A 26,150-nucleotide genomic window follows, 5' to 3' on the forward strand; every position below is an offset into this window, starting at 1 on the left:
TTAGCAGTTGGATCAGAAATTGTCTTAGCGAGTTTTGAGAAGATTTGTAGCTCAGGTTGGGGTTTTGGATGTAGGTTTCCTCACGGAGCTGAAAGGTTCTTTTCCAGATGTTTTGTTACCCTACTAGGTAATATCTTCAGTGGGCCTCAGACGAAGCAATGCTGAAAATTCCTGCTTACTATTTATGTGTTTGGGTTTCTTTGGGTTGGTGATGTCATTTCCTTTGGTGATGTCATTTCCTGTCAGTCACTTCCTGTTCCTTTTCTCAGGGGGTGGTAGGTGGGGTCTAATCTGATGTGTTTGTTGATAGAGTTCCAGTTGGAATGTCATGACTCCAGGAATTCTTTGCGTGTCTTTGTTTGGCTTGTTCTAGGATGGATGTGTTGTCCCAGTCAAAGTGGTGTCTTTCCTCATCCGTATGTGAGGATACTAGTGAGAGAGGGTCATGTCTTTTTGTGGATAGTTGGTGTTCATGAATCCTGGTGCCTAGTTTTCTGCCTGTTTTTCCAATGTAATGTTTGTTACAGTTCTTGCACGATATTTTGTAAATAACATTAGTTTTGCTCATTGTCTGTATAGGGTGTTTCAAGTTCATTAGCTGCTGTTTTAGTGTGTTGGTGGGTTTGTGGGCTACCATGATGTCAAGGGGTCTGAGTAGTTTGGCAGTCATTTCAGACATGTCTTTGATGTAGGGGAGAGTGGCTACGTTTTCTGGGTATGTTTTATCTGATTGTTTTGGTTTGTTGCTGAGAAATCGGCGGACTGTGTTCATTGGGTACACATTCTTTTTGAATACACTGTATAGGTGATTTTTCTCTGCTCTGTGTAGTTCCTCTGTGCTGCAGTGTGTTGGCTCATTGAAATAATGTTCTAATGCAGCTTCGTTTGTGGGTGTTAGGATGATTGCTTCTGTCGTTCAATATTTGGTCTGTATGCGTTGTTTTCCTGTAGACACTAGTTTGAAGTTACCCATTGGCTGTTCGCTCTACTATGACATCTAGGAATGGCGGTTTGTTGTTGTTTTCCTCCTGTTTCATGAACTTTTTGCCAGTAAAGTTATTATTGATGGTCTTGAAGGTTTCCTCTAATTTGTTTCATTTAGTAATGACAACGGTGTCATCCACATAGCGGACCCAGAGTTTGGGTTGGATAGTTGGCAGAGCTGTGTGTTCGACTCTCTGCATTACTGCCTCTGCTAAGAACCCTGATATCGGAGATCCCATGGGTGTTCCACTAGTTTGTCTGTAGCTTTTGTTGTTGAAAGTGAAGTAGGTGGTAAGGCATAGATCCACTAGCTTGATGATACTGTCCTTGCTGATGGAGTTGGTGGTGTTTGGTGTATGTGTCTTTGGGTCTAATAGTGTAGTCAGTGTTTCCTTGGTCAGGTTAATGATGATTGATGTAAACAGGGCTGTTGCATCAAAGTTCACCATTATTTCATCCTCTTCTATTTTAGTGTCTTTGGTCTTTAGGAATTCTTGGGTGAAGTGGATGGAGTGGCGTGAGTCTTCTACTAAGTGTTTTAGTCTTTGGTGCAGTTCCTTGGCCAATCTGTAAGTTGGTGTTCCAGGTGGCGAGACTATAGGTCTAAGGGGGGCTCCTGGTTTGTGAATTTTGGGTAATCCGTAGAAGCATGGTGTGTTGGATCCGTCTGGTTTCATTTTTTGAAAGTCGGTCTTATTTATTTCTCCAGATTTCTGAAGTTTTTTGAGTAGGACTGTGATTCGGTTCTCTATTTGTGGGGTCGGGTCTGACGCCACTTGTTGGTAAGTGTTGGTATCTGTAAGTAGTGCATTTGCTTTCTCAATATAGTCTCTTTGATTTAAAATGACTGTCAAACATCCTTTGTCTGCAGGTAGGATAACAATGTTTTTATCTTTTTTAGTCTAAAACTAAAATTAACACTAAAACAGCAGCTAATGAACTTGAAAGACCCTATGCAGACAATGAGCAAAACTAATGTCATTTACAAAACACTACATTGGACAAACAGGCAGAAAACTAGCCACCAGGATACATCAACACCAACTCGCCACAAAAAGACATGACCCTCTCTCACTGGTATCCTCACATATAGATGAGGAAGGACACCACTTTGACTGGTGGACAGTGCAGGAGAGACAGAGAGAGAGAGAGAGAGAGAGGACCAGCACAGTTACTGCCTTTGCTGCTTTTGAATTCATGTGTCGCTGGACATCGGAGTGCATCTGGGAATAATTGACAAACAGTGAATTTCACAACTAATCTTGGAGGAACCTGTTTGGGTGAAGTACACAGCACAGAATCAGATAAGTTAATTGTTGTATTAAATGTGTTCAACAGAAAGGCTGCAGTAGTGAGTACAGTGAGTTCTTTCTTGATTATATGTTTTTGGAGATATGCCTCTTGATTAAACTTAAAATATAAGCAATAACTATTAATTTAGCCTGGGGCAGTGTTTTGTAGAGGAATAAGACGGTATTATTTTCTGGGTCTGTAGATTGTGAAGGAGCAAAAATGGCCTTTGGTAGAGTGATATGTACTTCTTGTCAGACGTGGGAGTTTAAAGAGAGTTTAAGGGTTACTGCCATAAATGCTGTTGGATACGATCGAATGGATCGGTTAGAGAGAGATAGAAGCAATGAGGAATTTGCAACAGCAACAGCATGTGATGGATGGCAGTTAAAGGAGGGGGAAAGTCTCAGATACAGTCACATAGATGGGTTAACTCCAGAAAAGGTAAGAGAAGTAGGCAGCTGGTGCAGGAGTCTTTTGTGGATATATCCATTTCAAACAGTTATGCTGTTTTGGGAAATGTAGGGGGTGATGGATTCTCAAGGGAATGTAGCGTAAACAGCCAAGTTTCAGATATTGAGACTGGTTCTAATGCAATGAGGGATACGTCGGCTTCCAAGAAATCAATTGTGTTGGGAATTCTGTAGTCCAAGGTACAGACAGATGTTTCTGTGGCCAGCAGAGAAAAAGCAGAATGGTGCGTTGTTTCCCTGGTGCCAGGATCAAGGATGTCTCAGAGAGGGTGCAGAATGTTCTCACGGGGGAGAGGGGCCAGCAGGAGGTCATTGTCCACATTGGAACCAACGACATTGGAAGGGAAAAGGTTGAGATTCTGAAGGGAGATTACAGGGAGTTAGGCAGAAATTTAAAAAGGAGGTCCTCGAGAGTAGTAGTATCTGGATTACTCCCAGTGCTATGAGCTAGTGAGGGCAGGAATAGGAGGATAGAGCAGATGTATGCATGGCTGAGGAGCTGGTGTATGGGAGAAGGATTCACATTTTTGGATCATTGGAATCTCTTTTGGGGTAGAAGTGACCTGTACAAGAAGGACGGATTGCACCTGAATTGGAAGGAGACTAATATACTGGCAGGGAGATTTGTTGGAGCTGCTCGGGAGGATTTAAACTAGTAAGGTGGGGGTGGGGGGGACCAAGGGAAATAGTGAGGAAAGAGATCAATCTGAGACTGGTACAGTTGGGAACAGAAATGAGTCAAAAGGTCAGTGCAGGCAGGGACAAGGTAGGACTAATAAATTAAACTGCATTTATTTCAATGCAAGGGGCCGAACAGGGAAGGCAGATGAACTCAGGCGATGGTTAGAAACATGGGACTGGGATATCATAGCAAATACAGAAACATGGCTCAGGGATGGGCAGGACTGGCAGCTTAATGTTCCAGGATACAAATGCTACAGGAAGGATAGAAAGGGAGGTAAGAGAGGAGGAGGGGGATTGGCATTTTTCATAAGGAATAGCATTACAGCTGTGCTGAGGGAGGATATTCCCGGAAATACATCCAGGGAAGTTATTTGGGTGGAACTGAGAAATAAGAAAGGGATGATCACCTTATTGGGATTGTATTATAGACCCCCCAGTAGTCAGAGGGAAATTGAGAAACAAATTTGCAAGGAGATCTCAGCTATCTGTAAGAATAATAGGGTGGTTATGGTCGGGGATTTTTACTTTCCAAATATAGACTGGGACTGCCATAGTGTTAAGGGTTTAGATGGAGAAGAATTTGTTAGGTGCATACAAGACAACTTTCTGATTCAATATGTGGATGTGCCTCCTAGAGAAGGTGCAAAACATGATCTACTCTTTGGAAATAAGGCAGGGCAAGTGACTGAGGGAGCACATTGGGGCCAGCGACCATAATTCTATTAGATTTAAAATAGTGATGGAAAAGGATAGACCAGATCTAAAAGTTGAAATTCTAAATTGGAGGAAGGCCAATTTTGACGGCATTAGGCAAGAACTTTTGAAAGCTGATTGGAGGCAGATGTTCACAGGTAAAGGGACGGCTGGAAAATGGGAAGCCTTCAGAAATGAGATAACGAGAATCCAGAGAAAGTATATTCCTGTCAGGGTGAAAGGAAAGGCTGGTGGGTATAGGGAATGCTGGATGATGAAAGAAATTGAGGGTTTGGTTAACAAAAAGAAGGAAGCAAGAAGTTAAAGGGAGTAGGAGAATACTTAAGAGGGAAATCAGGAGGGCAAAAGGGGGATATGAGATAGCTTTGGCAAATAGAATTAAGGAGAATCCAAAGGGTTTTTACAAATACATTAAGGACAAAAGAGTAACTAGGGAGAGAGTAGGGCTCTTCAAAGATCAGTAAGGCGGCCTTTCTGTGGAGCCACAGAAAATGGGGGAGATAGTAAATGAGTATATTGTATGAGTATTTGCTGTGGAAAAGGATATGGAATATATTGACTGTAGGGAAATTGATGGTGACATCTTGCAAAATGTCCAGATTACAGAGGAGGAAGTGCTGGATGTTTTGAAATGGGTAAAGGTGGATAAATCCCAGGACTTGATCAGGTGTACCCGAGAACTCTGTGGGAAGCTAGAGAAGTAATTGCTGGGCCTCTTGCTGAGATATTTGTATCATCGATAGTTACATGTGAGGTGCCGGAAGACTGGAGGTTGGCAAATGTGGTGCCACTGTTTAAGAAGGGTGGCAAGGACAATCCAGGGAACTATAAACCGGTGAGCCTGTCCTCGGTGGTGGGCAAGTTGTTGGAATCAATCCTGAGGGACAGGATGTACATGTATTTGGAAAGGCAAAGACTTATTCGGGATAGTCAACATGGCTTTGTGCGTGGGAAATCATGTCTCACAAACCTGATTGAGTTTTTTGAAGGAGTAACAAAGAGAATTGATAAAGGCAGTGCAGTTGATGTGATCTATATGGACTTCAGGGTTCGACAAGGTTCCCCATGGGAGACTGATTAGCAAGGTTAGATCTCACGCAATACAGGGAGAACTAGCCATTTGGATACAGAACTGGCTCAAAGGTAGAAGACAGAGGGTGGTGGTGGTGGAGGATTGTTTTTCAGACTGAAGGCCTGTGACCAGTGGAGTGCCACAAGGATCGGTGCTGGGTCCTCTACTTTTTGTCATTTACATAAATGATTTGGATGCGAGCATAAGTGGTACAGTTAGTAAGTTTGCAGATAACACCAAAATTGGAGATGTAGCAGACAGTGAAGAGGATTACCTCAGATTACAACAGGATCTGGACCAGATGGGTCAATGGGCTGAGGAGTGGCACATGGAGTTTTATTCAGATAAATGCAAGGTTGTGCATTTTGGGAAAGAAAATCTTAGCAGGACTTATACACTTAATGGTAAGATCCTAGGGAGTGTTGCTGAACAAAGAGACCTTGGAGTGCAGGTTCATAGTTCCTATAAAGTGGAGTCGCAGGTAGATAGGATAATGAAGAAGGCGTTTGGTATGCTTTCCTTTATTGATCAGAGTATTGTGTACAAGACTTGGGAGGTCATGTTGCGGCTGTACAGGACATTGGTTAGGCCACTGTTGGAATATTGCGTGCAATTCTCGTCTCCTTCCTATTGGAAAGATGTTGTGAAACATGAAAGAGTTCAGAAAAGATTTACAAGGATGTTGCCAAGGTTGGAGATTTTGAGCTATAGGTAGAGGTTGAACAGGCTGGGGCTGTTTTCCCTGGAGTTTTGGAGGCTGAGGGGTGACCTTATAGAGGTTTACAAAATTATGAGGGGCATGGATAAGATAAATAGACAAAGTCTCTTCCCTGGGATCAGGGAGTCCAGAACTAGAGGACATGGATTTAGGGTGAGAGAGGAAAGATATGAATGAGACCTAAGGGGCAACGTTTTCACACAGAGGATGGTACGTGTATGGAATGAGCTGCCAGAGGATGTGGTGGAGGCTGGTACAATTGCAACATTTAAGAGGCATTTGGATGGGTATATGAAAAGGAAGGGTTTGGAGGGATATGGTCTGGGTGCTGGCAGGTGGGACTCGATTGGGTTGGGATATCTGGTCGGCATAGACGGGTTGGACCGAAGAGTCTGTTTTCATGCTGTACACCTCTATGACTCCACGACTCTATGACTGGGACAACACATCCATCCTAGGACCGGACAAACAAAGACAGGCAGAAGAATCCCTGGAAACATGACATTCCAACCGGAACTCTATCAACAAACACATCGAGTTAGACCCCACCTACCACCCCCTGAGAAAAGGAACAGGAAGTGACTTCACCACAGGAAATAAATATCACCACAGGAAATGACATCACCAACCCAAAGAAACCCAAACATATAAATAGAAAGCTGGAATTTTCAGCATTGCTTCGCCTGAGGCCCACTAAAGATGTTACCTAGCAGGGTAATGAAACATCTGGTAATGAACCTTTCAGCTCAGCGAGCAAACCTACATTCAGAAATTGTCTATCTGAAAGAAGGCAGAGGGTGGTGACTGATGTAAAATGTTCATCCCGGAGTTTAGCTACTTGTGGTGTACCGTAAGGATCTGTTTTGAGTCCACTGCCTTTTGTCATTTTTATAAATGACCTGGATGAGGGCATAGAAGGATGGGTTAGTAAATTTTCAGATGACACTTAGGTCAGTAGAGTTGTAGATAATTTTGAAAGATGTTGTAGGTTACAGAGGGACATAGATAAGTGCAGTGTTGGGCTGATATGTGGTGAATGGAGTTTAGTGTGGAAACATGTGAGGTGCTTCACTTTGGAAGGGATAACAGGAATGCAGAGTACTGGGCTAATGGTTAGATTCTTGGTAGCGTAGATGAGCAGAAGGACCTCGGTGTCCAGGTACACAGATTTCTGAAAGTTGGCACCCAGGTTGATAAGGTTGTTAAGAAGGCGTATAGTGTGTTAGGTTTTATTGGTAAAGGGACTGAGTTTCAGAACCATGAGGTCATGCTGCAGCTTTACAAAACTCTGGCGCAGCCACACTTGGAGTATTGTGTACAGTTCTGGTCACCACATTATGAGAAGGATGTGGAAGCTTTGGAAAGGATTCAGCGAAGATTTACTGGGATGTTGCCTGGTATGGAGGGAAGGTCTTACAAGGAAAGGCTGAGGGACTTGAGGCTGTTTTCGTTAGAGAGAAGAAGGTTGAGAGGTGACTTAATTGAGACATATAAGATAATCAGAGGGTTAGATAGGGTGGACAGGGAGAGCCTTTTTCTTCAGATGGTGATAGTTAGCACGAGGGGGCATAGCTTTAAATTGAGGGATGATAGATATAGGATAGATGTCAGAGGTAGTTTCTTTACTCAGAGTAGTAGGGGCATGGAACACACTGCCTGCAGCAGTAGTAGACTCGCCAACTTTAAGGGCATTTAAATGATCATTGGATAAATATATGGATGAGAATGGGATATTGTAGGATAGATCGGCTTCAGATTGGTTCCACAGGTCGGTGCATCATCGAGGGTCTAAGGGCCTGTACTGTGCTATCATGTTCTATGTGTGTCAGACTGGCACATACTGTGTCAGGAAACCCTCCTTAGACTAAACCTGACCCATCGAAAGTGCTTGAACTCTCGTATTCCCAGTCAATACTTGGAAAGTCAAAGTTATCCATAACAACTACCCTGTCACTCTCGCTCCTATCAAGGATCGTGTTTGCTATCTGTTCCTCTACATCTCTGGAACTATTTGGAGGCCTGTAGAAAACCCCCAATAGGGTAACCACTCCATTCCTGCTTCTAACCTCAGCCCATACTACTTCAGTTGACGAGTCCTCAAATGTCCTTTCTCAAACATCCTTGATTAACGGTGTCACACCATACCCTCTTTTAGCATTTTCTTTGTTCTTACTGAACAGAGTTGTTACTCTCTGTTCTTCTTCTCAAGTCTCTCTCTAATTCTCTCTTGCCCACTCTCTCCTCTCTCTATCCTCCACCTCTCTCTCTCTCTCTCTCCCTCACTCTCTCCCCATTCTCACTCTTTCTTGCCCTCACCACTCTCTCTCTCTCCCCCTCTCTAATTCTGTTAACCTCTGTCACTCTTTGTCTTCCCCCTCTTGTTTTCTCACTCTCTCTCACTCTCTCTCCCCTCCCCTCTCTCTCTCTCTCTCTCTCCACCCCTCTCCTCCTCTCTCTCCCCATCCTGCCTCCACTGTCCCCTCTCTTTATTCCTCTCTCTACCATCATTTCTCTCCCCCTTCACACTCCTCTCTCTCGCCCATCTCTCTCTCCATCCCCCCATTCACTCTCAGTCCTTGCTTTAGCTTCCCTATTTCCTTCTCTCCCATTTCCCACTATCCCCATTTCTTGCACTCCCAACTCCTCTCTCTCTTTGCCCCAATCTCTCTCCCCCACCTGACACTGTCTCTCCCACACTCTCTATCCTTCTTCCTCACTATTTCTCTCACTAGGCATGTCTCTCTCCCTGTGTCCGGTCTTTCTCTGACCCCCTCTCTCTTCTGCTCCTTATCCCTTCTCTCTATCACAGTCTTTCTGCCCCCTCTTCTTCTTCCCTCTCAATCCTCTCCCTCTACCACCTACCTCTGTACCCCACACTCTCTCTTTCCCAGCCCTCTCTGCCTCCTCCCTCCTTCTTCATCTCTTTCCCTGCTCACTATATCTCTCACTCGCCATCTCTCAGTCTCCACCCCTCTCTATCCTCCTCTTTCACTCTCTCTTTCCCTCCCCTTCTCTGCATGTCTCTCTCTTTCTCACCCTCTCCTCTCCCCATGTTCTTTTCTCTCTTCCCACTCTCCTCTCTCCCCATCTCACCCTCTTTCTTTCTCACCAATCTCTCACTCCTCAATTTCTGTTCCCTCTCTCTACCCTCCTCGCTTTCTCTCCCATTCCACCTTCTCTTTCTCACCTTCTCTCTCCCTCCATTTTACCCTATCCTCTCTCTCCCTCTCCCCTTCCCTCTCTCAATCTCTCTCTCCACCACTTTCTCTCCCTTCTCTTTGTTTGTTCCCACACTCTCTTTCTGTCTCCCTCTCCCTCTCACTTACTAATTCTCTCCTTCTCTCCTCTATCTCTCTCTCCCACATCTCTCTCCCCCAATTCTCTCTCTCCACCAATCTCTCTTTTCCAGTCAGAAACTTTTTCCCCGGGTACAGCAGAGTGTTACAAGGGGACATAGATTTAAGGTGAAGGGTGGAAGGTATAGGGGGATGTCAGGGGTAGGTTCTTTACCCAGAGAGTGGTGGGGGCATGGAATGCGTTGCCTGTGGGAGTGGAAGAGTCAGAATCATTGGCGAAATTTAAGTGGCAATTGGATAGGTACATGGATGGGTGCTTAAGCCAGGACAAATGTTCGGCACAACATCGTGGGCCGAAGGGCCTGTTGTGTGCTGTATTGTTCTATGTTCTGTGTTCTATGTTCTATGTTCTCCACCACCACTCATCCTCTCTCTTAGCCTCCCCTATTTCCCTTTCCACTCTCACTCTCTCCCGGTTCCCTCTCCTCCCTTTCTTTTTCTGTCTCCCCCCTCTCCCTGTTGCCATCACCTCTTGCTCTCTCTCTCTCTTTCTCTTATGTATTTCTCTGTCCCCCTCTCCCTGCCCACCACTTTCACTCTCCCTCTCTCTTCCTTGCTCTTTCTCTCCCCCCTCTTTCTCTGCATCAACTTTGTCTCTCTCTCTCTCTCTCCCTACCTCTTCTTCTCACGCTCTCTCTGTTTTCATCCACCATTCAGTGCCTCCCCCTTCTTTCTTTCTACCCTTCACTCCCTCCGCCCTTTGCTCTTTCTTCCTTATTTTCTCTCTCCTCCTCTCCTTCTTCCCGTCTCTCCTCCTCCCTGTCACTGCCTTGGATGTCTTTTTCTCCCTCTCTCTTTCACTCTTTCCATTTTCCATCTCCTTTCCCTTGGCCCCATCTCTCTGGCCCTTACATTCTCTCCCTCTTTCTCTGTCCCTCTGTCTTTCTCCCCCACTCTGTGAATCTCTCCCCAATTCTCCCTCTCCCTTCTTTTCCTCACCCCATCTATTTCTCTCCTCCTCTCTATCTCTTTCTCACTCCCTCTCTCCCACATCTCTGTCTATCCTTGCTCACCCTCTCTCATTCTCTCTCTCTCTCTTCCCTTTCACCCACATCTCTCTTTACTCCTCTCCCTCTCACCCCACCCTCTTTCTTTCTTTCTCTTCCAGTTTCTTTCCACTCTCTCCCCTATCTCTCTCTCACCAACCTCTCTCTTCCCTTCACTCACTTCCCCTTCTTCTCTCCAGTACTGTCTCTCTATTTCTTTCTTCCCTCATTCTTTCTCTTCTCTTCTCTGTCTCCATCCCTTTCTCCCTCTCTCTTCCCCTTGCTCTCTCCTCCTCTTTCCTTCACCATCCTCCATTTCTCCCCAACTTTCGTTCCCTTTCTCTTTCTCCCTCTCTCCTAAATCTCTCTTGCCCCTCCTCTCTCCCCCTCCACTCTCTCTTCACCCTCTCTCTCATATTCCCTTCCCCTCACCCTCTTATTCTCTCAAACCTCTTGCTGTCTCTCTCCATTTTCTCTCTGCCCCTTCTCTCTCCCACCTCATTCTCCTCCTCTTTCTATGTCTCACCCTCTCTTGCTTTCTCTCCTTCTCTCCAGCCTCGCACTCTCCCACATCCCTCTTTCCCAATTTTTTAATCTCTTCCCATCTTCTCAGTCTCTTTTTCTCTGTTTTTCAGCCTCCCTCTCTTTCGCTCTGTCTCTCTGTCTTGCTCTCCTCCGTCTCCTCTCTCTTCCCCTCTCTCTCGCCCTTCATGAACTCTCTCTCTCTTTCACTCCACCCTCACTCTTTCTGTCCTCTCTCTCCTCTCCTCTGTCCCACTGTCTCTCTTTCTCTTCACATCACTCTTTCTCTATCTTTCTCTCCCCCGTCTCAGGCGACTGTCTGTGTGGAGTTTGCACATTCTCCCCGTGTCTGCGTGGGTTTCCTCTGGGTGCTCCAGATTCCTCCCACAATCCAAAAATGGGCAGGTTAGATGAATTGGCCACACTAAATTGCCCGTAGTGTTTGGTGAAGGGGTAAATGTAGGAGAATGGGTCTGGGTGGGTTGCGCTTTGGAGGGTCGGTGTGGACTTGCTCGGCCGAAGGGCCTGTTTCTACACTGTAAGTAATCTAATCTAATCTAATCTAATCTCACTGTCTCTCCCCTCCCTCACTCTCTCTCCCTCTTTCCCTTTCTCTCTCACCCCCTTTCTGTCTCTTTATTCGCTCTCTCTTTCTCTCCACCTGTGTCTCTCTACCTCCATTGCTGTCCTCCTGTCTTCATCTTTTCCTCTCCCTCTCTCCCAGATCTCCCTCTCCCCCATCTGTCGATGCACTCATCTCTCTCCACCTGATCAGCGCCCTCCCCATCTCTCCATGTGGGTGGCACGGTGGCACAGTGGTTAGCACTGCTGCCTCACAGCGCCTGAGACCCGGGTTCAATTCCCACCTCAGGCGACTGACTGTGTGGAGTTTGCACATTCTCCCCGTGTCTGCGTGGGTTTCCTCTGGGTGCTCCGGTTTCCTCTCACAATCCAAAAATGGGCAGGTTAGGTGAAATGGCCATGCTAAATTGCCCATAGTGTTAGGTGAAGGGGTAAATGTAGAGGATTGGGTCTGGGTGGGTTGCTGTTCGGCGGGTCGGTGTGGACTTGCTGGGCCGAAGGGACTGTTTCCACACTGTAAGTAATCTAATCTAATCTAATCTAATCTAATCTAATCTCACTCTCTCCGCCCTCTCTCTGTCCTTCTCTCTCCAATCTATCTCATCTACTCTCTCCCTCTCTCTGTATTTCTTACTTTACCATCTCTCCCTCTCAGCGCTCTCTTCCTCTTATTTCCCTCTCTTGCCCCTCTCTGTCCATCCTCCATCTCTGTCTCTCCCACATTCTCTCAGTATCTCGCTCCAAACTCTCTCTCAGTTCCTCTCTTTCCATTCTGTCTCTCTCCATCTCTCTATCTCACACCCCCTCTGTCTCTTCTGCCTTTCCATCTCTCACCCCACTCTCTCTCCCCATTCTCTCTCTCTCTCCCCCTCACTCTCTCTCCCTCTTTCCCTTTCTCTTCTCCCTCTCTCTCACCCCCTTTCTGTCTCTTTATTCGCACTCTCTTTCTCTCCACGTGTGTCTCTCTACCTCCATTGCTGTCCTCCTGTCTTCGTCTTTCTCTTTCCCTCTCTCCCATATCTCCCTCTCCCCCATCTCTCGATTCACTCATCTCTCTCCACCCTATCAGCCCCCTCCCAATCTCTCCATTCTCCCTCTTCCTCCCCATTCCCTCTCATTCTCGCATTCCATTTCTCTATTCATCTTTTTCATTTCCCTCTCCCCACACCCATTTGCTCTCCTCACAACTCTTTGTCCCCACGTACCCCCATGCTCCCCGTCCCCTTCTCTTTCTTTCCATCAATTCCTCTCTTCCACTCTATTTCTCCCCTCCCTCGCTCTTGCTTCCCCCCAGCCCCACCCTCCCTCTCTGCCCCTCTCCTCCCTCTCTCTCCTGCCTCGCGCTCTCTGTAACCATCTCTCTCAGGTTGTCACTGCTCCCTTCCATCTGTGTCTATCCACCCACCCCTCTTCCCCCTCCTCTCTCCTCCTCACTCTCCCATACTCCACCTCATCCTCCACCTCCACTCTCTCTTCCCTCTCTCGACCGTCTCCCCTCCTCCTCAACTCTCATCCTTTTCATTGTCTCTTTCTTCTTGACCACTTTCCCTCTCCCTGTCCCTCCTCATCTCTCTCCAACTTCTTCTCCTCTCTCACTCTCCCATCTCTCCCTCTCTCTCTCCCTCCATCTTTCTACATCCATCTCACTATCTCACTCACTCATCATCTTCCCCCCCATCTTTATTCTGTTCTCTCAACACCCTTTCTCTATTTCTATCCTTTCTCTATTCCCCCTATTTCTCCCCCGTCACTCTATCTCCGCTTTTGCAGTCTCTCTCACCCTATCCTGATTTCTCACTCTCTCTTCTGCCCTCTCTCACACCTCCCCTCCCACACTCATTCTCCCTTTCTGTTTCTCCCCTCTCACTCTTCCATAATCTCATCCTCTCTCTCCATCCCACTCTCCTATCCGAACCCTCTCTCTCTCCTCCTTCACGCTCTCCCTCTCATACCCCATCTCACCCTCTCTCTCCCACCCTTTCTCTTGCTCTCACTCAACACTCCTCTCTCCCTTCTTACCCCTTATGCTCTCTATCCCTCTCACTCGCCATCTCTGTTCCCATCTCTCCACGTCTGTCTCTCCCCCTTTCTCTTTCCCCTTCCCTGACACCCTTTAGAACTATCCTCTCTCTCTGTCCTATCTCTCTTTTCCCCTCTCTGTCTCTCCCTGTCACACTGCCCCCTCTCTCTCCCACCTCTCCTTTTCTCTCTCACACCCCAATCTCTCTCCACTTTTTCACTCTACCCCAATGTGTGTGTCTCACTGACAACCAGTGAGTGAGCAGACTTTCCCCACTGTGTGTGTATCAAACAGCCCGGGGAGAGAACAGTCTGACCCCACTGTGTGTATATCACTGACAACAGGAGTGCAGACTGACCACACTGTGTCTGTAGCGAACAGACATTTCCAACTGTGCCATCTCACTGACCCCGGGAAGTGCAGACAGACCACACTGCGTCTTTATCACTGATCCCGACGAAAGCAGTCTGACCCCATTGCGTATGTATCACTGACCCTGCGGAGAGCAGATTGACCCCGCTCTGCTGGTAGAGGCTAAAACCTTCATAATATTTAAGAAGTATTTGGACACAATGTAAAATCACACAAAGCAATGGATAAAGTGCTCATGTTGGCCTCAGAATAGTTAGGTGGTTGTCTTTGATAGGCATCAATTTGAAAAGCCAAACGATCTTTTTTTTCTCTGGGAGAGAGTGAGGACTACAGATATTAGACAATAGACAACAGACAATAGACAATTGGTGCAGGAGTAGGCCATTCTGCCCTTCGAGCCTGCACCACCATTCAATATGGTCATGGCTGATCATCCTTAATCAGTATCCTGTTCCTGCCTTATCCCCATAACCCTTGATTCCACTATCCTTGAGAGCTCTATCCAACTCTTTCTTAAATGAATCCAGAAACTGGGCCTCCACTGCCCTCTGGGGCAGAGCATTCCACACAGCCACCACTCTCTGGGTGAAGAAGTTTCTCCTCATCTCTGTCCTAAATGGTCTAACCCGTATTTTTAAGCTGTGTCCTCTGGTTCGGGACTCACCCATCAGCGGAAACATGTTTCCTGCCTACAGAGTGTCCAATCCTTTTATAATCTTATATGTCTCAATCAGATCCCCTCTCAGTCTTCTAAACTCAAGGGTTTACAAGCCCAGTCACTCCAATCTTTCAGTGTAAGGTAGTCCTGCCATTCCAGGAATTGACCTCATGAACCTACGCTGCACTCCCTCAATAGCTAGAATGTCTTTCCTCAAATTTGGAGACCAGAACGGCACACAATTACAGGTGTCACCAGGGCCCTGTACAGCTGCAGAAGAACCTCTTTGCTTCTATACTCAATCCCTCTTGTTATGAAGGCCAGCATGCTATTAGCCTTCTTCACTATCTGCTGTACCTGCATGCTTACCTTCATTGACTGGTGTACAAGAACACCCAGATGTTTCTGTACTGCCCCTTTACCTAAATTGATTCCATTTAGGTAGTAATCTGCCTTCCTGTTCTTGCCACCAAAGTGGATAACCATACATTTATCCACATTAAACTGCATCTGCCATGCCTCTGCCCAGTCACCTAACCTGTCCAGGTCACCCTGTAATCTCCTAACATCCTCATCACATTTCACCCTGCCACCCAGCTTAGTATCATCAGCAAATTTGCTAATGTTATTATTAATACCATCTTCTATATCATTAACATATATTGTAAAAAGCTGCCGTCCCAGCACTGATCCCTGTGGTACCCCACTGGTCACTGCCTGCCATTCTGAAAGGGAGCCGTTTATCACTACCCTTTGTTTCCTGTCATCCAACCAATTTTCAATCCAATCTAGTACTTTGCCCCCAATGCCATGCGTCCTACTTTTGCTCACTAACCTCCTCTGTGGGACTTTATCAAAAGCTTTCTGAAATTCCAGGTACACTACATCTACTGGATCTCCCTTGTCCATCTTCAGAGTTACATAGAACATAGAATATATAGAACATAGAACAATACAGCACAGAACAGGCCCTTCGGCCCACGATGTTGTGCCGAACATTTGTCCTAGCTTAAGCACCCATCCATGTACCTATCCAATTGCCACTTAAATTTCGCCAATGATTCTGACTCTTCCACTCCCACAGGCAGCGCATTCCATGCCCCCACCACTCTCTGGGTAAAGAACCCACCCCTGACATCTCCCCTATACCTTCCACCCTTCACCTTAAATTTATGTCCCCTTGTAACACTCTGTTGTAACCGGGGAAAAAGTTTCTGATTGTCTACTCTATCTATTCCCCTGATCATCTTATACACCTCTATCAAGTCACCCATCATCCTTCGCCGTTCCAATGAGAAAAGGCCTAGCACTCTCAACCTATCCTCGTACGACCTATTCTCCATTCCAGGCAACATCCTGGTAAATCTTCTCTGCACCCTCTCCAAAGCTTCCACATCTTTCCTAAAGTGAGGCGACCAGAACTGCACACAGTACTCCAAATGTGGCCTAACCAAAGTCCTGTACAGTTGCAATATCACTTCACGACTCTTGAATTCAATCCCTCTGCTAATGAACGCTAATACACCACAGGCCTTCTTACAAGCTCTATCCACCTGAGTGGCAACTTTCAAAGATCTATGAACATAGACCCCAAGATCCCTCTGCTCCTCCACCTTACTAAGAACCCTACCGTTAACCCTGTATTCCACATTCTTATTTGTCCTTCCAAAATGGACAACCTCACACTTGGCAGGGTTGAACTCCATCTGCCACTCCTCAGCCCAGCTCTGCATCATATCTAAGTCCCTTTGCAGCCAACAACTGCCCTCCTCACTGTCCACAACTCCACCAATCTTCGTATCATCTACAAATTTACTGACCCACCCTTCGACTCCCTCTTCTAAGTCATTAATAAAAATTACAAACTGCAGAGGACCCAGAACTGATCCCTGCGGAACTCCACTTGTAACTGGGCTCCAGGCTGAATATTTACCATCTACCACCACTCTCTGACTTCGACCGGTTAGCCAGTTTTCTATCCAATTGGCCAAATTTCTCTCTATCCCATGCCTCCTGACTTTCCGCATAAGCCTACCATGGGGAACCTTATCAAATGCCTTACTAAAATCCATGTACACTACATCCACTGCTCTACCCTCATCCACATGCTTGGTCACCTCCTCAAAGAATTCAATAAGACTTGTAAGGCAAGACCTACCCTTCACAAATCCGTGCTGGCTGTCCCTAATCAAGCAGTGCCTTTCCAGATACTCATAAATCCTATCCCTCAGTACCCTTTCCATTACTTTGCCTACCACCGAAGTAAGACTAACTGGCCTGTAATTCCCGGGGTTATCCCTATTCCCTTTTTTGAACAGGGGCACAACATTCGCCACTCTCCAGTCCCCTGGTACCACCTCAAAAAATTCCAGAAGATTGGTGGGCGGCACGGTGGCACAGTGGTTAGCACTGCTGCCTCACAGCGCCAGAGACCCGGGTTCAATTCCCGCCTCAGGCGACTGACTGTGTGGAATTTGCACATTCTCCCCGTGTCTGCGTGGGTTTCCTCCGGGTGCTCCGGTATCCTCCCACAGTCCAAAGATGTGCAGGTCAGGTGAATTGGCCATACTAAATTGCCCGTAGTGTTAGGTAAGGGGTAAATGTAGGGGTATGGGTGGGTTCGCTTCGGCGAGGCGGTGTGGACTTGTTGGGCCGAAGGGCCTGTTTCCACACTGTAATCTAATCTAAAAAAAGATTAGTCAAGCATGATTTCCCCTTCATAAATCCATGCTGACTCTGACCTATCCTGTTACTACTATCCAGATGTGTCATAATTTCATCCTTTATAATAGACTCCAGCATCTTTCCCACCACTCAGGTCAGAGTAACTAGACTATAATTTCCTGCTTTCTCTCTCCCACCTTTCTTAAAAAGTGGCACAACATTAGCCACCCTCCAATCCGCAGGAACTGATCCCGAATCTCTCGAACTCTGGAAAATAATCACCAATGCATCCACGATTTCTCGAGCCACCTCCTTCAGTACCCTGGGATGTAGACCATCAAGCCCCAGGGACTTATCAACCTTCAGACCTAACAGTCTCTCCAACACCAATTCCTGTCTAATATAAATTCCCTTCAGTTCAGGTCCTTCAGCCACTGTTACCTCAGGGAGATTGCTTGTGTTTTACCCAGTGAGCACAGATCTGAAGTGCCAATTCAATTCTTCTGCCATTTCTTTGTTCCCCGTAATATATTCCCCTGTTTCTGTCTTCATGGGCTCAATTTTAGTTTTAACCATGTATTTGCCTTTCACATACCTAAAAAAAACTTTTACTATCCTCCTGTATATTATTGGCCAGTTTACCTTCGTACCTCATTTTTTTCTCTGCGTATTTCCTTCTTGGTAATCCTCTGTTGTTCTTTAAAAGCTTCCCAGTCCTCCGTTTTCCCATTTATCTTTGCTATGTTATACTTTTTCTCTTTTAACTTTGTATGTTTCTTTACTTCCCTCGTCAGCCACGGCCGCCCATGCCTCCTCCTGGGATCTTTCTTCCTTTTTGGAATGAACTGATCCTGCATCTTCTGCATTATACACAGAAATATCTGCCATTGTTCCTCCACGGTCATCCCTGCTAAGGTATTGCACCATTGAACTTTGGCCAGCTCCTCCCTCATAGCTCCATAGTTCCATTTATTCAACTGAAAAATTGTCACTTCCGATTGTACCCTCTCCCTCTCAAATTGCAGATTGAAGCTTATTGTATTATGGTCACTACTTCCCAATGGCTCCTTCACTTCGAGGTCTCTGACCAATTCCGGTTCGTTGCACAATACCAGATCCAGAATTGCCTTCTCCCTGGTCGGCTCCAGCACCAGCTGCTCTAAGAATCCATCTCGGAGGCACTCCACAAAGTCTCTTTCTTGAGGCCCAATACCATCCTGATTCTCCCAGGCCACCTGCATGTTGAAATCCCCCATAGCAACTGTAGTAACAGATGTTGGAGATTGGCCAAAACGTGTGGTGCTGGAAAAGCACAGCTGGTCAGGCAGCATCTGAGGAGCAGGAGAGTCAACGTTTCGACCAAAAGCTCTTCATCCTCCTCCTGAATATGAAAACTGCTTAATTGAAATTAACTGCTACTACCTCATACTACCTCAGATTCCCAATGTCTCCAGAAATATGCATCGTGACTAAAATTCAAAAGTAATTCTACAATCCGTAAATAGATAATTAAAGGAAAACCAATAATAAAATCTGATCATATAAAAGTATGCAGTGGTTTTAAACTTTTCTGGGTTGTGAGACTCAGCATGAAAACGCTTCCATCTGGTCTGAATTGAAAGAAAACTGTTGAGTTCAAAGCAAAGTTTTTGGCACATGTTGTATGGGATGTCAATCAAGCACGTTCCTTTGTTCTGGATCGTGCTGAGCTTCCTGACTGTTATTGAAGCCACACTCATCCAGGCAAGTGAGTATTATCCCAGCACAATCCCTTCTTGTGTCTTGTAGATTGTGGACAAATACTTAGGGGCCAGGAGGTGAGTTACTTCACTGTGTTTCTAACCTGCTCTTGTCACCCATGCTAAGCGGCAATGCCAGCGCTAAGAACCTGATTGGATTGCCCTGGTTCCTGTTTAACAGCTTGATCTGTTAACTAGTATGAAAATACTATAGCTTTAAGAGGTTATTTTGCTCTGCTTTCTTTTAAGAGATGGATTGAACGAGCGGTACCGAGCTGGATAGTTCAGACCACTTGAGTAAACAGCTTGGGATGCCTTGCATTTTGTTTAATTACAGCCTGAATGGGGGTGGCCGGCTCTCCCAGATTATGATTTCTGGGTTCTGGGTTTTTCAGTGACATCAGAAGCTATTGGGGTCTCAGCAGAGTTGAAAGCTTCAGTGAACGTCTCTTGGCTTCCACTCTCTCTGAATGTCCTCTTGATCTTTCCCCCATCCTGGATTGGAGAATTGCATGTGAGAATCCGTGTCTGAATGTTCCTTTTTGTCAAGGGATGTGTTTATAGGATGTTACTATTTTGGGACAGTTGTAAAGTCACAGAGTCATAGGGTCCGACAGCACAATGATAGGCCATTTGTTATTAATGTACCTGCCTCAACCATTTCCATTGGCAGCTCATTTCATAACACCTCTCTGTAAAGAAGTTGCCCCTCAGGTTCCCTTTTACTCTTTCCCTTCTGAACGTAAAATTATGCCCTCTAATTATTAAATGGAAGTTATTTGGGTGGAACTGAGAAATAAGAAAGGGATGATCACCTTATTGGGATTGTATTATAGACCCCCTAATAGTCAGAGGGAAATTGAGAAAAAAACTTGTAAGGAGATCTCATTTATCTGTCAGAAAAATATGATGGTTATGGTCGGGGATTTTAACTTTCCAAACATAGACGGGGCATCACGGTGGTTCAGTGGTTAGCACTGCTGCCTCACAGCACCAGGATCCCAGGTTCGATTCCAGCCTCGGGCAATTGTCTGTGTGGAGTTTGCATATTCTCCCCGTGTCTGCGTGGGTTTCCTCCAGGTGCTTCGGTTTCCGCCCATTGTCCAAAGATGTGCAGGTTAGGTGAATTGGCCATGCTAAATTGTCCATAGTATTAGGTTCATTAGTCAGAGGGAAATGAGTCTGGGTGGGCTACTCTTCGGAGGATCGGTGTGGACTTGTTGGGCTGAAGGGCCTGTTTCCACACCATAAGGAATCTAATCTAATCTAGACTGGGACTTCCATAGTGTTAAGGTTTTAGATGGAGATGAATTTGTTCACTGTGTACAAGAAAATTTTCTGATTCAGTATGTGGATGTACCTATTAGAGAAGGTGCAAAACTTGACCTTCTTGGAAAATAAGGCAGGGCAGGAGACTGAGGTGTCAGTGGGGGAGCACTTAGGGGCCAGTGACCATAATTCTGTTAGATTTAAAATAATGATGGAAAAGGATAGACCAGATCTAAAAGTTGAAGTTCTAAATTGGAGAAAGGCCAATTTTGACGGTATTAGGCAAGAACTTTTGAAAGCTGATTGGAGGCAGATGTTCGCAGGTAAAGGGACGGCCAGAAAATGGGAAGCCTTCAGAAATCAGATAACAAGAATCCAGAGAAAGTATATTCCTGTCAGGGGGAAAGGAAAGGCTGGTAGGTATAGGAAATGCTGGATGACTAAAGAAATTGAGGGTTTGGTTAAGAAAAAGAAGGAAGCATATGTCAGGGACAGACAGGATAAATCGAGTGAATCCTTAGAAGAGTATAAAGGAAGTGGGAATATACTTAAGAGGGAAATCAGGAGGGCAAACGGGGACATGAGATTGCCTTGGCAAATAGAATTAAGGAGAATCCAAAGAGTTTTTACAAATACATTAAGGACAAAAGGGTAACTAGGGAGAGAATAGAGCCCCTCAAAGATTAGCAAGGTGGCCTTTGTGTGGAGCCACAGAAAATGGGGGAGATACTGAATGAGTATTTTGCATCAGTATTTACTGTGGAAAAGGATATGGAAGATATTGACTGTAGGGAAATAGATGGTGATATCTTGCAAAATGTCCACATTACAGAGGAGGAAGTGCTGGATGTCTTGAAACGCATAAAAGTGGATAAATTCCCAAGACCTGATCAGGTGTACCTGAGAACTCTGTGGGAAGCTAGAGAAGTGATTGCTGGGCCTCTTGCTGAGATATTTGTATCATCGATAGTCACAGGTGAGGTGCCAGAAGACTGGAGGTTGGCTAACGTGGTGCCACTGTTTAAGAAGGGCGGTAAGGACAAGCCAGGGAACTATAGACCAGCGAGACTGATATCGGTGGTGGGCAAGTTGTTAGAGGGAATCCTGAGAGACAGGAAGTGGTAGAGGCTGGTACAATTGCAACATTTAAGAGGCATTTGGATGGGTATATGAATAGGAAGGGTTTGGAGGAATATGGGCCGGTTGCTGGCAGGTGGGACTAGATTGGGTTGGGATATCTGGTCGGCATGGACAGGTTGGACCGAAGGGTCTGTTTCCGTGCTGTACATCTCGATGACTCTATGGTACACCGGAAAACCTGGAGGCCAGTGAGCTCCCAAGGATCCTGTTAGACAGTAGCAGGAGGAGGTGACTCATTCCCTCTCACTATGATACACTGGGAGAGAAGGGGAATTGGCTTGTTACTAACAGAAACATATGAATAGTTTGCAGGAGTGGGCCATTCAATCCTGCTCCTATTCACTAAGACCGCGGCTGATCTGACTGTGACTTCACTCACTCCATTTTACAAAGAATCCCAACTCTGCAGCCTCTGCTCCATTTGTTGGTCATGTTGCAGACCCAGGTGCTGTAACTACTGTCACAAAGCTACTCCCATTTTTTTTCTAAAAGCTGTTGTATGGCTCAGTGAGGCTCTGTCCTTGATTTTTTTCAAAGGGGTAATACACTGGACCAGGCTTCGATCAGTCTGGTTTGGTACAGAGATGAAAAGGATTTTGAGAGGCCTTTTGTTTAAGTGTAAACAGATGAGACTTCAGGCCAAAGTGGTCATGCTTTAGAAGTGACCTGTATAATGAAAGGGGAGTGGCCAGCTCTCTAGCTGAGCTGAGCAGTTTTTAATTCAATCTTGAGCTGGTTGGATGTTCAACAGGGAGCTGTGTGGAAACTCTCTCTCTCTCTTTCTGTTCTTCAACGTCTATCTGTCAGCATGTGTTCCATTTATACTGGGTTTTAAAGGGAGTTTGCCTATTGGGACTATTGTGTATATTCGGGACAGCATAATTAAGTATCGTTGGTTAGTCTTTTCCCTGAGGCACGATTTTTCTGATCCTCGGATGCTGCCTGACATGCTGTGCTTTTCCAGCACCACTCTAATTTTAACATTGAGTTCTGTAGGAGTTCTTAATTCTGTTCTTTGTGTTTCATTGCGTAATTATGTGAATAAATTTGTGTCTGTTTTAAAATTTAGTTGTCAACCTGGTTAACTTAATCCAGGTGATTTTCACTCTATGGTTGTGGGTGGCATGGTGGCTCAGTGGTTAACACTGCTACCTCAAAGCACTGGGGTCCCAGATTCAATTCCAGCCTCGGGTGACTGTCTATTGGCAGTTTGCACATTCTCCTTGTGTCTGCGTGGGTTTCCTCCGGAAAGGAGGTGCAGCAAGTGGCGCATGAGCTAACACTTGGAGGTCATTTAGGGGTGAGATAAACATGGGCTAAAATACAAAGACATTTTTACTCTCCTGGATGTCACAAAGGTGTAGTTGAATTTTGTCAGACGTGTCGCACATGTCAGCTAATCGGAAAGCCACAAGCAGCAAAACAATTTGATGACTCTCTGCCCATTTCTCATCTGCTTGATTATATGCGAGAACATAGAACAATACAGCGCAGAACAGGCCCTTGGGCCCTTGATGTTACGCCGACCTGTGAACTATTCTCAGCTCGTCCCCTACGCTATCTCAAAATCAGCCATGTGCTTATCTAAGGATTTTTTAAATCTCCCTAATTTGGCTGAGTTGACTACATTAGCTCATTTCCTCATTAAAACATCATTTGTTAAGTAATTACACACAGGGATGTATTCACTTTCTTTATCAGTAAATGCCTTTTGATATCACTGTTTGAATTACAGCAGAAAGATGAAGAATTAAACCAGCTTAGCAGAGCTAAAGATGCTGGCATGTTAACCTCTTTGCTCATTCGTTGTTTCACCTATTTGATCAAAGAAAGTTTTCGATTACACGACATCAGCTTCCTTTTCTGTGCCTTTTGGTTTCTCCTGCTTCAACTTGTGCCTCTGTGATCTTGTGATCACACAATCTGGGAAACTTCCTGGATAAACATTCTCCAGGTCTTCAGTTGCCTGCGTCTCCACTGGCTTTTCAACTAGAGTAGGCAGCACGCCTACCAGTGAATCAGCGATATTATTTACAAGGGTAAATTGTATTCCTGGAGCTGAGAGTTTGTCCAGTACTCCTACCACAAATTCTCCACTGTTCTCTGGACTCTCTAGCCTCACTTTACATAACTGAGCACTTTTTGTCCAACCGTGAATTTGTGTGACCAGTACCTTTTCTGTCAATAGTCCCTCAGGAGTATATATCTCCTCATCCTTCAGCATCACAGACTAAGTGGATCCTGTGTCTTTTAATATTGTAACCTCCTTACCTATTACTCCTGGCCTATATGAATAAACTTTACCCTTACAGGTATATTTTTTAAGCAGATCTGGCACTTCCTTCTTAACCAACCTCTGATCATCTTGTACACTCTGAGGCAGTTGTCTAACTTCCCTTGTGCTTTTTGTTACTAGTCCAACAAAACTCCCAGGCGTGTCTGGTTTTCCTACACCTGGCTTTCTCCTAGCCCACCAACACTGTGATTTCATGTGGCCCACTTTATTACAATGAAAACATCAGAACTTTTTAACTTCTTTGTCTCCCTCAAGAGTTTCTTTTTTACCCTGTGGTAAATTATCCTTATGATCTTCACTAAGATCCACCTTTCCCTTTCCTCGTGAGGATTTCTCTTTGCCCCAATTTCAATCCATCATGGACCAGCTCATAATCATCAGCCCCTTTAGCTGCTAACCTTGCTGTTTTAACCCTCTGCTCTTTCACATGAGTTTGCAATACTTCCTCACTAAGGTTATCTTCAGCCTTTATCTCCAGCCTTTTAAGTTGACTTTCCTTTTTAAGTATCAGTTTTTGAAGTTCAAACGCTCTCTCTTTTTCCCCCTCTTCTGCTTTTAATTGTAACTCAAACTGTTTCATTTCTGCTGCCCTTTCCTTATCTCTCACCTCTAACTCAAGCTGCTTCATTTACAATTGAATTCTTGCCTTCTCTATAGATTCTGATGATTTCTCCAGTAAGTGTAAATGCTGAGCTACTGCTGTAATTATCTCTCTTCTCCTCACACAGTTCCAATTCCAGCTTCTCTGCTAATTCTTGCAACTTGGTCTTAGTCACTTTTGGCAAAACTTCCAAAGTCACCGCATCCACATCCAGAAAACATTTGGCAACTAAAAGAGTTACTCCTATCCCAAGCTTTGTCTACCCAACCAAACCAACACCCAAAATAAAGACACTAGCACCTACCATTCGCTGTTTAAAATCCCGCAAAAAGCCCCCAATCTGTTATGGACTAGGCCAGACCACTCAAAACATTCTTAAGCAGGCAGCTCAGACCTTAAGTTTGCAATTTGTTTCGGTAAGATTAGATTCCCTACAGTGTGGAAACAGGCCCTTCGGCCCAACCACTCCACACTGACCCACCGAAGAGTAACCCACCCACACCCATTTCCCTCTGATTAATGCATCTAACACGATGAGCAATTTAGCATGGTCAATTCACCTAACCTGCACATCGGAAAGCCACAGGCAGCAATAAAATCTTCACCTTTAATACCTATTCCAGCATTTGGGGAACCTTTCACAAGAGTCTTGATTGATTGCATAAGTCCTCTAACTCAAACAAAAATTGGAAATAAGTATTTATTAACATTAATGGATGTGTTGACTAGATTTCCAGAGACAATCCCATTATGCAACATCACAGCTGAAAGGGTTGTAAAAGAATTACTTAAATATTTACTAGATACGGATTACCAATAGAAATCCAGTCAGAATCAAACTTCACATCCAAACTATTCAAGGAGGTTATGGATAACTTGGGAATAAAGCAATTCAAATTTAACACGTACCATCTGGAATCACAGGAAGAGCTAGAGAGATGGCAGCATATACTAAAGACCATGTTGAGGGCTTATGGTCAGGATTATCCAGATGACTGGGATAAGGGAGTTCCGTTTATCCCTTTTGTGATTAGAGTTGCACCGAATGAATCAACCAAGTTTAGTCAATTTGAATTAATTTGGGGGCATGAAGTAACAGGACTGTTAAAATTAATTAAGGAAGAATAATATGTCAGAACTCAGTGACCACCCATTTGGACGATGTGTCAAATTTTAGAGAACGATTAAACAGAGCTGGAGAGTTGGCTAGACAACATTTAAAAGTATCACAGCATACAATGAAACAGGAAGTGGATAAGAAATCACAAATTTGCAATATTAAACTTGGGGATAAGGTATTGGTGTTACTTACAGTAACAGGTGAGCCTTTAAAAGCAAGGTTTAGTGGACCGTATCAATTTGAGAGGAAATTGAGTGAGGCAAACTACTCGCTAAGAACTCCAGACAGGAAGAAATCTCACAGAGTGTGTCATGTGAATATGCTCAAAAGGTATTTTGATGGGGAAGGAAAGCAAGAGGAGAAGGTGTTAATGATTACAGCACAAAAGGAAGAACCATGTTCAGAGGGTTCTGAACTGGACATTCCTCAAATCAAATTGGACAATGAGGAAGTTGTCAAAAATTGGGATAAATTATTGAGTTACCTTGCACAAGAAAATCGAAATGACCTGAAAGAGTTATTACTATCACATGGGAAGATATGCAGAAATAAACTGGGAAGTACGAACCTAATTGTACATGATGTAGATAGAGGAGATGTTGTTCCGATTAAGGCATATCCCTCTACCGCATGTTCCAAGATGGCATAATCGAAGTGAGTTACAGTGACTGGAGCTCACCCATAGTCATGGTGCCAAAGCCAGATGGTACCCAACAGTTATGTGGAGACTATTGCAAAGTCAACGCTGTTACAAAGACTGATGCATAACCAATTCCGCAGTTAGAGGACTGTGTCAAAAAGTGGGACAAGCAACTTACATTTCTAAGTTGGGCTTACTCAGAGGCTACAGGCAAGTACCTCTGTCAGAGAGAACAGTTTTCGTAACTGTT

At 45.1% G+C, this 26,150-nt stretch overlaps 1 pseudogene; it reads right to left on the reverse strand.

The window, feature by feature from the left end:
* Positions 1-854: 854 nt before the first annotated feature.
* The window catches only part of LOC148146812 (uncharacterized), a 37,867-nt pseudogene continuing 12,571 nt past the window's right edge, over positions 855-26,150 (reverse strand).

Source organism: Chiloscyllium plagiosum, unplaced genomic scaffold (assembly GCF_037043375.1).
Source record: "Chiloscyllium plagiosum isolate Xiang-an unplaced genomic scaffold, Cpla_swu_hap1 HiC_scaffold_19, whole genome shotgun sequence".
NCBI lineage: Eukaryota > Metazoa > Chordata > Chondrichthyes > Orectolobiformes > Hemiscylliidae > Chiloscyllium > Chiloscyllium plagiosum.